This window comes from Odocoileus virginianus, chromosome 9 (assembly GCF_023699985.2).
Source record: "Odocoileus virginianus isolate 20LAN1187 ecotype Illinois chromosome 9, Ovbor_1.2, whole genome shotgun sequence".
Classification (NCBI taxonomy): domain Eukaryota; kingdom Metazoa; phylum Chordata; class Mammalia; order Artiodactyla; family Cervidae; genus Odocoileus; species Odocoileus virginianus.
The window spans coordinates 8,088,801-8,101,110 of record NC_069682.1 but is presented as its reverse complement, the minus strand read 5'-3'; the positions used below and the strand labels follow the sequence as shown (position 1 = coordinate 8,101,110).

At 38.5% G+C, this 12,310-nt stretch overlaps 1 protein-coding gene across 4 annotated transcripts in view; it reads right to left on the bottom strand.

Annotated features, from left to right (window-relative positions):
* Window positions 1-12,310, bottom strand: part of MACROD2 (mono-ADP ribosylhydrolase 2) — a 2,170,814-nt gene that overhangs the window by 665,530 nt on the left and 1,492,974 nt on the right. The gene's annotated exons all lie outside the window — the stretch shown is intronic.

Sequence of the window (12,310 nt, the reverse complement as noted above, 5' to 3'; positions counted from 1 at the left end):
GAGTGCCAAAGAATTGATGCTTTTGAACTGTGGTGTTGGAGAAGACTCTTGAGAGTCCCTTGGACTGCAAGGAGATCCAACCAGTCCATCCTAAAGGAAATCAGTCCTGAATATTCAGTGGGAAGACTGATGCAGAAGCTGAAACTCCAATACTTTGGACACCTGATGCAAAGAACTGACTCCTTGGAAAAAGACCGTGATGCTGGGAAAGATTGAAGAAGGCAGGAGGAGAAGGGGACGACAGAGGATGACATGGTTGGATTGTATCATCCACTGGATGGACATGAGCATGAGTAAACTCTGGGAGTTGGTGATGGATAGGGTGTGCTGCAGTCCATGGGGTCACAAAGAGTCAGACACGACTGAATGACTGAACCAAACTGAGCTATAGTGAAATTGTGTGGTATCCTGCAACTTTACTAGATTCATCTACTAGCGATAACAATTTTGTTTTGGGTTTTTGTTTGTTTTTGTTTGTTTGTTTGGTGTAGTGTTTAGGATTTTCTATGTCATCTATGAATGGACTATTTTACTCCTCTCTTTTCAATTTGGATATCTGTTAGTCCTTTTTCTTGTCTGATTGTTCTGGCTAGGACTTCCGGTATGATGCTGTATATGAGTAGTGAGAATGGACACCTTGTTTTGTTTCTGATCTCAGAGGAAAATCTTTCAAACTTTCACAGCTGAGTATGATGGTAGGCTTCCACATATAGCATATGTTCATGTATAGCATATAGCATAGGCTTTCACATATGTAGGGCTTTTCACATACAGATTTTATTATGTTGAAGCATGTTCCTTCTGTACTCTGTTGAGTTCTTATAATGAATGAATGCTGAATTTTGTCAAATGCTTTTTCTGCACCAGTTGACATGACTATGTGATATTTTATCTTTCCTTCTATTAATGTGATGTATCACATTTACTGATTTGCAAATGTTGAACTACCCCTGCATCCCAAGGATGAATCTCACTTGATTATGTTACATGCTCTTTTTAATGAGATTTTAATTTAGTCTGCTAGCATTCTGTTGAGAATTTTTACACTTATATTTGTCAGGGAAATTGGCCTGTATTTTTCTTTTCGTATAGCATCCTTAGCTGACTTTGGTACCAGGGTAATGCAGGTCTTGTAAAATGAGTTTAGGAGTGTTTCTCCTTTTCAATTTTCTGGAAGAGTTTGAGAAATATTGGAGTTCATTCTTTAAATATTTGGCAGAATTCACTAGTGAAACCATCTGTCTGAGAGTGTTTCTTTGTTGAGAGGTTCTGATTGCTGATTCACACTCCACAGGTTTTTTAAAAAAATTTCTTCATAATATAATTTTGGTAGAATGTATGTTTCTGAGAGTTTATCCATTTATTCTGTTTGCAATTGTTGATGTACAGTTTTTCATACTAGTCTCATGATCTTTTGTATTTCTGAGGTATCAGTTATAATGTCTCCTCTTTTGTTTGTAATTTTATTTATTTGGGGTCCTTTTTTTCTTCCTGGTTAGTCCTGCTCAAAGATTGCCAATCTTGTTTTACCTCTTCAAAGAACTGACTCTTGGTTTTGCTAATTTTCTCTGCTGTTGGTCTAATCTTTATTATTTCCATTCTTCTACTAACTTTGTGCTGGTTTTTTTTTTTTTTCTTTTTCTTTTTAGGTCCTTGAAGTGTAAAGTTTCTAAGTGGATGATGTGTGTGATACATATACAGAGTAATTTTCACAGTTACTTTTTGTCAGAGACATTGCTAAGTGATCTACTTTCATTGTTATTGTTGTTTAGTCACTAAGTTGTGTCCAACTCTTTTGCGACCCTATGGACTATAGCCCACCAGGCTCCTTGGTCCATGGGATTTCCCAGGCAAAAATACTGGAGTGTGTTGCCATTTCCTTCTCCAGAGGATTTTCCCAACCCAAGGATAGAAACTGCATCTCCTGCATTGGCAAGTAGATTCTTTACCACTGTTTCACCTGGGCGCTGATTTGATCCTTGGGTTGGGGATATCCCCTGGAGAAGGAAATGGTAATCCACCCCAGTATTCTTGCCTGGAAAATCTCATGGACAGAGGAGTCTGGCAGGCTACAGTCCGCGGCATTGCAAAGAGTCAGACACTGTTGAGAGTGCATGCACACACGCACACACAAGATGTACAGTTAGGCTGTTTATCTAAGGTGTTTCTTTATCCTTTATGCTGCAGTTATTGCTTAAAAAAAACTTCCCACTTCAATGTGCTTTTGCTGCATCCTTCAAGCTTTGATATGTCTTTCCATTTTCATTTGTATCCAGATTTTTTTTCCCTTTGGATTTCTTCTTTGTTGTTCACAAAAGTGTAGTTTAATTTTCATGTATTTGTAAAATATCCAGCTTTCCTCCTGTTATCAATTTCTAGTTTCATTATATTCATTACATTATATCAATTTCTAGTTTCCTCCTGTTATCAGTTTGCAATGCATGAAAGTGAAAAGTGAAAGTGAAGTCGCTCAGTCGTGTCTGACTCTGAGCGACCCCATGGACTGCAGCCTACCAGGCTCCTCCGTCCGGGAGGACGTCCTGGGATTTTCCAGGCAAGAGTACTGGAGTTACATATGTCCTATTCTAGAATGTGTTCTCTGTGCATTTGACATGAATGTGTGTTATGTTGCTGTTGGATGGAAAGTTCTCTATGTGTCTTTTAGGTCCCTTTGGTCTATAGTGACCTGAAAATATCCTGGGGTTTCACATGGTCCTAGGCCAACCTCCACTCAACTACTTTATTTTCTTTAAAGGTCATGAAGGACAGAGCCATCATCTCTTATCACAAATCATTTCCCCAGTAGTCTCATTCCTACCTCACTCCACTGTAGAATGCACAACAGTTTCAATTGTCTTATCCTTTTTGTTCTAATGCTTGAGGTAAGCACACAGTTTTCTGGGTTTCCTGAGAATCAGTGCCATTTGCAGACAAGAAAATACACTGAGATATAAAAGATCAAGATCAGTTTTTCCACACGGAAGTTTCACTGGGCACTGCACTTCTGCCTTGGAAGGGAAGCTGCATAAAGATTTTGATGGTAGGAAATGCTATGGAGGCTGGGAAAGTAATCAAGGTTGCCCTTGGTCTGACAGGAGGTTGGAGGGAGCTTGGTAGGAAAATTATTAGGAAAATCCCCATATTTCCACTTTACTTCCCACTAGAAATAATTCTGAGACTATTTCCCCATTTAAGATAAGCAATGCATTGTCTCAAGTAAGAAGCAGAAGTAGCTGGTAGTGAAAGGGATGGGAACAAACACTGGCTGTAAAGAACAGGAAAGCAAAGGATGTTCTTGAACACAAATTGGGCTGCACATGCTAGCCAATCCTGTAGCCATCCTTCTTCCACCTGACAACAGCTGTCCTGCCATGAAATTATCAATCCACTCGCTCTAGCTTCTTGGCATTTCTACACCATCTTGTTACTCCTCTCCTTCACCAACTCCTCATGTTCACCGTATTTTCTACTTCTTACCTTATCCCACAGCTGGACAGGTAGTGTGGAGTGAGATCTCTTAGGAGAAAGGCTAGACTAGGATACCTCTTAAATACCCATATGTCTTCATGCATACACACACACAGTCATACACACAACACACTACTCTTAGGTGACAATATGCCTTTAACATGTGCAGATACCTTAAAAAAGCATTTGAAGTCAAGTATTTTTACATTTCTCAGATCCATGATGCATACACTTATTTTATCCTAACAATGAGGTCTATTTTCATTGTTTTATGAAGGATGAAAAAAAGCTGATGAGTCCTCAATTCCTTCTATATACAACATGAGAAAACAATACTCTGTGCACTTGTCTTTCTTTTTCACTATGGATCTATAGATGAATGGATTAAAACATTTGCAAAACTGAAAAAAAATATTGAGAGGCAATAATTTAGAATGGTAACCATTCCCCATGGCAGTGCCAGCAGATGTTTTCAGCTTGCTACAGGATTCAAAATTTGTGGAAACTCATGAGCTGCTGGTGATCACGTTCATAGGTTCCTGTAATTATATGCAAGAGCTGGCATTTGTAAGTTTGGTTGAATGCCTGGCTTTTAAACTGGAGCATTGGTGGTATGCCATAGGAACAATAAACCACAGAATGGGCACCTTCCTGAGGGTTAATTTTACACGAAGATTTATTGGAAGAGGTTTATACAATTACTTAACAGGTAACTAATTTAGAGTTTTTATTTATGGAAATAGATTATATTTATGCTTTAGAGTACAATGTGAGATTTCAGCTAAAAAAAGAAAAATCCTCACTTGCATAGGCGAAGCCCTGGGACCTCAAGGATACAGATGCATCAAACTTTATCTTTAAAGGGGCTTTGATAATATAATGGAAGAAGAACTGATATGATACAAAGAGAGTTGAATGTGCAGTTACTTTCTATATTATCTCAGTCTTTACAAGTTACTGATAGTGAATCCAATGGCCTGGGGTAGCGTGACTCTTATTAAAAGGATTTGACTGGGAAAAAGCTTAGATAGAAGAAAAGGAAGGGGTTGGAACAGGGTCATAGAGGAAGTATAGGAGTCATGACCCTTACTGGGGTGTCCTTGGGAATTAGTTCTAAAAGAGTCACGATTCAACATTCTCCTTTTCTTCTAATAGCAGAAGGTATGCAACTATTTAATTCCCACCTAATAATGAGGCTGTGAACAAAGCTAGTAGAGGTGATAGAATTCCAGTGGAGAGATTTAACATTCTAAAATATGCTGCTGTTAAAATGCTGCACTCAGTATATCAACAAATTTGAAAAACTCAGCAGTGGACACAGGATTGGAAAAGGTCAGTTTTCATTCCAATCCCAAAGAAGGGCAATGCCAAAGAATGTTCAAACTATTGTACAATTGTGCCTATTTCACATGCTAGCAAGGTTATGCCCAACATCCTTCCAGCTAGGCTCTAGCTGTACATGAACCTAGAACTTCCAGCTGGGTTTAGAAAATGCAGAGGAACCAGAGATCAAATTGCCAACATCCACTGGATCATAGAGAAAGCAAAGGAAGTCCAGAAAAACACCTACTTCTGTTTCATTGATTTTGCTAAAGCCTTTGACTATGTGGATCACAACAAACTGTGGGAATTTCTTAAAGAGATGGGAATACCAGACCACCTTACCTATCTTTTGAGAAACCTGTATGTGGGTCAAAAATAAACAGAACTTTATATGGAACAATGGACTAGTTCAAAATTGGAAAAAAAGTACAACAAGGCTGTATATTGTCACCCTATTTATTTAACTTCTATGCAGAGTGCATCATGCAAAATGCAGGGCTGGATGAATCACAAGCTAAAATCAAGACTGCCAGGATAAACGTCAACAACCTCAGACATGCAAATGATACCACTCTAATGCCAAAAAGTGAAGTGGAACTAAAGAGCCTCTTGATGAGGGTTAAAGAGGAGAGTGAAAAACCTGGCTTAAAACTCAACATTCAAGAAAACTAAGATTATGGCATCTGGTCCCAATACTTCAAGGCAAATAGAAGGGGAAAAATGGAAGCAGTGACACATTTTATTTTCTTGGGTTCCAAAATCACTGCATATGGTGACTACAGCCATGAAATTAGAAGACACTCACTCCTTGGAAGGAAAGCAATGACGAACCTAGATAGAGTTTTTATTAAAAAGCAGAAACATCACTTTGCTGACAAGTGTCTGTATAGGCAAAACTATGGTTTTTCCAGTGGTCATGTGTGGATGTGAGAGCTGGACTATAAAGAAGGCTGAGCACCAAAGAATTGATGCTTTCAAAGAGTGGTGCTGGAGAAGACTATGAAGAGTCCCTTGGACAGAAAGGCGATCAAACCAGTCAGTCCTAAAGGAAATTAACCCTGAATATTAATCTTGGTGGGTCAGATGGTAAAGAATCTGCCTGTAATATGGGAGACCCAGGTTAGTTCCCTAGGTTTGGAAGATCCCCTGGAGAAGGGAATGGCTACACACTCCAGTATTTTTGTCTGGAAAATTCCACAGATAGAGGAGCCTGGAAAGTTCCAGTCCATGGTGTCGCAGAGTCAGACACGACTGAGCGACTTTCACACTTTTTTTTGGAAGGACTGATGCTGAAGCTGAAGCTCCAATCCTTTGGCCACCTGATGTGAAGAGCCAGCTCATTGGAAAAGATCCTGATGCTGGGAAAGATTGAAGGCCAAAGGAGAAGGGGGTGGCAGAAGATGAGATGGTTAGAGAGCATCACCAACTCAATGGACATTAATCTGAGCCAACTCTGGGAGATAGTGAAGGACAGGGGAGCCTAGTATTCTGCAGTCCTTGGGGTTGCAAAGAGTCTGACATGATTTTGTGACTCAACAACAATAACAATATATGAGGAAGATTTGAAAGAAAAGTGAAAGTGAAAGAAAACTTTTCTTTTTTACTGAACATCAAAGAAGAGATTAACTAAATGAATCATCCTGGATTGTAATCTCATATCCTCCTGATTCCTCAACCCTACCTTAGCTTCTCTGCCTTGTTAGTGGGATGGAAATCTGATCTTAGTCTCATATGGACTATTTCCATATGGCAAGGCAAATCACTTAATAACCCTGGGTCTCATTTTTCCCACTCAGAAAAATAAGGAGCTAGACAAGTTTGATATGCAAAATGACTTTTAACTTCAAGAGCCTATGGTCTTAGAAATTTTTTTTTTTTAATGTGCAAAATTTTTAGGTACTTCTGGCAAGACAAAGCAAGCATCAATTGGGCCTTTTCACTCTTTAAGCCAACTGGCAGGGTAATGGGTGTCTACTCCCCAGGGCTACCCAGGGGGAAAGCATTTGAATGTTGCTTTACAGAACTTGATTTGGTTTTGACCATCAGAATATGCTGTCTTACAATGTAAAATTTCACTTTTGAGGCCACAAATAACTGTCATTATTTTGCCTCTCTTATTTGCCTGTATATAAAATTTTTATATACATACAGAAAAAACAAAATGTTGTTATCCTTAGGGTTTAGATAAACTGTTGTGAACTTGAAAGTGATGAAGCAAGTTGACTTATTTTTTAATCATTAGGCTACAGTGGTTATGGGTAGGTGTGATATAGAAAGTCTGCTATGACATTACCAGCAAGTTTAATTTCCATGTGGCTGAACTCACAAGGCTTAACCATAGGACTACCTCAGAGTGGGCAGAGACAACTGGTTTTCAGAAAAGCAGCATAAAGAACTCAATAAAAAAAAAAAAAAAAAAAAAGAATTCAATAGGCAGTGAGGTGGTGCTTCCTGGTATCATTCAGTCTAAGCAAAGCCTTAATACAATGAATTACTTAAAATTTCATTAGTAAAAAAAGTAAATTACTTGCTCAATAGTATAGATACTCTTCTAGAGTCTAGGTGGTAGAAGTGAATAACACTCAAAGCTCCTATCCTTGAGGGACTCAGCCTCTAGTGGGAGAATAATACTTATAACAACAATAAAATTACTATTAAACAATAAAAATAATACTAATCGAAAAAATGTTTATCTTTATGTGCATGCTCAGTCAATTCAATCTTTGTGGACCCCATGGACTGTGGCCTGCCAGACTCCTCTGTCCATGGAATTATGGCAGGAAGAATACTGGAGTGGACTGCCATTACCTCCTCCAGGGGATCTTCCTGATCCATGAGTTGAGCTCAGGTCTCCTGTATCTCTTGGCACTGACAGGTGGATTCTTTACCAATGAGCCATCTGGGAAACCCATTATCTTTATGTATCTGGTACCATTTTAATGTGTTATCTCAGTCAGTTCAGTTGCTCAGTTGTGTCCAACTCTTTACGACCCCATGGCCTGCAGCACACCAGGCTGCTTCCCTGTTCATCACCAACTCCTGGAGCTTGCTCAAACTCATGTCCATCGAGTTGATGATGCCATTGAACCATCTTATCCTCTGTCCTCCCCTTCTCCTCCTGCCTTCAATCTTTCCCAGCATCAGGGTCTTTTCCAATGAGTCAGTTCTTCGTATCAGGTGGCCAAAGTACTGGAGTTTCAGCTTCAGCATCAGTCCTTTCAATGAATCTTCAGGACTGATTTCCTTTATGGACTGGTTTGATCTCCTTGCAGTTCAAGGGACTCTCAGAGTCTTCTCCAACACCACAGTTTAAAAGCATCAATTCTTCGGTACTCTGCTTTTTTATGGTCAAACTCTCACATCCATACATCTAATTTAATGCTTCCCAGGAGCCACAGTGGTGAAGAATCCACCTGCCAGTGCAGGAGACATGGGGTCAATCCCTGGGTTGAGAGGATCCTCTGGAGTAGGAAATGGCAACCTGCTCCAGTATTCTTGCCTGAAGAATTCCATGGACAGAGGAGCTGGCAGGCTACAGTCCATGGGGTTGCAAAAAGCAGGGCATGACTGAGCAACTGAGCACAACAACAATTTAATCTTAGAACAACCCCATGTTACTGGCATTGTTATTCCCATTTGACAGCTGAAGTTCCTGAGACCCAGAGAGAGTAATTTGCCTGGACACATGGTTATGACAGATTCAGAATTTTAACCTAGGCCTATGTGATCCTGAAACCCGGATCCACAGCCACTTTGATATATGCCATCCTACTCCAGATCCATTGGTACTCTAAGGGAGCGCTGAGGCAGCGATCATCAAAGAATGATCACACACAGTGATGCAGACCATGCTACAAGAAATGCTGATCATCCTCCAGGCAGCAGGACACCATAGTCATGAAAAAAGGTAGCCACTGAAGGGACTTGAGAAAAAGTGGGCAGGCAAAGAATGAAAATGTTTCAGGATGATTAAAAATCATCTAGATGATTAAAAATAAACTCACGATACATAAAAGACCTAAATGTATAATATCAAATATTATAAAACTAGAGGAAAACATAAGCAGAATACCCTTTGATGTAAATAATAGAAATATTATTTTGGATCTGTCCCCTAAAGCAAAGGAAACAAGCAAAAATAAACAAATGTGACTTAAATAAATATAAAAAACCTCTGCACAGAAAAGGAAATCATTGACAAAACAAAAAGACAACCTACTGAATTGAAGAAAATCTTTGCAAATGACATTCCTGATATGGAGTGAATATCCAATGTATATAAACAGCCCAATCTGAGGGCTGTCTTTTCACCTTGCTTATAGTTTCCTTTGTTGTGCAAAAGCTTTTAAGTTTCATTAGGTCCCATTTGTTTATTTTTGCTTTTATTTCTGAAATTCTGGGATGTGGGTCATAGAGGATCCTGCTGTGATTTATGTCGGAGAGTGTTTTGCCTATGTTCTCCTCTAGGAGTTTGATAGTTTCTGGTCTTACATTTAGATCTTTAATCCATTTTGAGTTTATTTTTGTGTATGGTGTTAGAAAGTGTTCTAGTTTCATTCTTTTACAGGTGGTTGACCAGTTTTCCCAGCACCACTTGTTAAAGAGGTTATCTTTTTTCCATTGTATATCCTTGCCTCCTTTGTCGAAGATAAGGTGACCATAGGTTCGTGGATTTATCTCTGGGCTTTCTATTCTGTTCCATTGATCTATATTTCTGTCTTTGTGCCAGTACCATACTGTCTTGATGACTGTGGCTTTGTAGTAGAGTCTGAAGTCAGGCAGATTGATTCCTCCAGTTCCATTCTTCTTTCTCAGGATTACTTTGGCTATTCGAGGTTTTTTGTATTTCCATACAAATTGTGAAATTATTTGTTCTAGTTCTGTGAAAAATACTGTTGGTAGTTTGATAGGGATTGCATTGAATCTATAGATTACTTTGGGTAGTATAGCCATTTTGACAATATTGATTCTTCCAATCCATGAACACGGTATATTTCTCCATCTGCTTGTGTCCTCTTTGATTTCTTTCATCAGTGTTTTATAGTTTTCTATGTATAGGTCTTTTGTTTCTTTAGGTAGATATACTCCTAAGTATTTTATTCTTTTTGTTGCAATGGTGAATGGAATTGTTTCCTTAATTTCTCTTTCTGTTTTCTCATTGTTAGTGTATAGGAATGCAAGAGAACAGACAAAGGATTAATCTCAAAAATATACAAGCAACTCCTCCAGCTCAACTCCAGAAAAATAAATGACCCAATCAAAAAATGGGCCAAAGAACTCAACAGACATTTCTCCAAGGAAGACATACAGATGGCTAACAAACACATGAAAAGATGCTCAACATCACTCATTATCAGAGAAATGCAAATCAAAACCACAATGAGGTACCATTATACGCCAGTCAGGATGGCTGCTATCCAAAAGTCTACAAGCAACAAATGCTGGAGAGGGTGTGGAGAAAAGGGAACCCTCTTACACTGCTGGTGGGAATGCAAATTAGTACAGCCACTATGGAAAACAGTGTGGAGATTTCTTAAAAAGCTGGAAATAGAACTGCCGTATGACCCAGCAATCCCACTTCTGGGCATACACACCAAGGAAACCAGATCTGAAAGAGACACGTGCACCCCAATGTTCATCGCAGCACTGTTTATAATAGCCAGGACATGGAAGCAACCCAGATGCCCATCAGCAGACGAATGGATGAGGAAGCTGTGGTACATATACACCATGGAATATTACTCAGCCATTAAAAAGAATTCATTTGAATCAGTTCTAATGAGATGGATGAAACTGGAGCCCATTATACAGAGCGAAGTAAGCCAGAAAGATAAAGACCATTACAGTATACTAACACATATATATGGACTTTAGAAAGATGGTAACGATAACCCTATATGCAAAACAGAAAAAGAGACTCAGATGTATGGAACAGACTTGTGGACTCTGGGAGAAGGCGAGGGTGGGATGTTTCAGGAGAACAGCATTGAAACATGTATATTATCTAGGGTGAAACAGATCACCAGCCTTGGTTGGGTGCATGAGACAAGTGCTCGGGCCTGGTGCACTGGGAAGACCCAGAGGGATCGGGTGGAGAGGGAGGTGGGAGGGGGGACTGGGATGGGGAGTACATGTAAATCCATGGCTAATTCATATCAATGTATAACAAAAACTACTGTAATGATGTAAAGTAATTAGCCTCCAACTAATAAAAATTAAAAAAAAAAAATAAAAAAAAAATAAATAAAAGAAAAAAAAAAAAAAAAAAAAAATAAATAAACAGCCATTTTCCCAAAGAGGAAATGCAGATAGCCAAGAGGCACATGAAAAGATGCACAACACAAGTAGTGATCAGAGAAATGTAAACCAAAACCACAGTAATATAACACTTCACACCTGTCAGAATGGCTATCAAACACTAAAAGCAGAACTACCATGTGACGTAGCAATTCTACTCCTGGGTATGTATCTGAAAAAAACTAAAAGCATTAATTTGAAAAGATACAGGCACCTCAGTGCCCATAGCATTATTTACGATTGCAATATATGGAAGCAATCTAAGTCTCCATCACAGATAAATAGATAAAGAACATGTGATACACACACACACACACACACACAATGGACATGTTGGCATTTGCAGCAACCTAAATTGACCTGGAGGGCATTTGCTAAGCGAAATAAGTCCGGCAGAGAAAGGCAGATACTGTGTGATATCACTTATGTATGGAATCTAGATAAATAAAAAATAGTGAACAGGACAGGAAAGAAGCAGCCTCACGTATTTAGAGAAAACTAGTGGTTACCAGTGGGCAGAGGAAAGGGGGTGGGGAAGGGGTTATTAGGATATGATACCATGTGTGTGAAACCTTGAAAATTGTAAAGCACTATAGAATTTAAAGAATCTCTTATTCAATTAGAAATTAAAAAAAAAACTAGATAACACCACTGGATAAGTTATAATTTATACATTTAGATATATAATTATGCTAAATTAATTGCCTATAAGCATTACTCATAATAATCAAAAAGTAATACCAAATACATATATCCATGAACTGACAAGTGGATAAAAAAATGGGGTACATTCATATAACAGAATATTAATAAAGAGGAATAAATTACTGATGCATGCTACAACATGGATGGAGTTTGAAAGTATTGTGTTAAAGGTAGTCACAAAAGATCACATATTTCATGATTCCATTTATATGAAATATTTCCAGAACAGGCAAATCTATATATACCAAGAGTAGATTATTATTTGCCTAAAGTTGGGTAAGAGGGATTATGGAGTAATATCTTATTTGGAGTCTCTTCAGGGGATGGTGAACATTTATTAAAATCAGATGATGATAGTTACAAAGCTTTGTGAATCTACTAAAATCATCTTGAAAGGAAGGATCTTCTATCATGTAAACTATATTTTAATAGAAATGCTTAAAATGAACTACAAACAAAAGATTGGGCTCTGTTATTATTAACTGACTCTGCTGTTAGCCTCTCAGAAATCTAAATG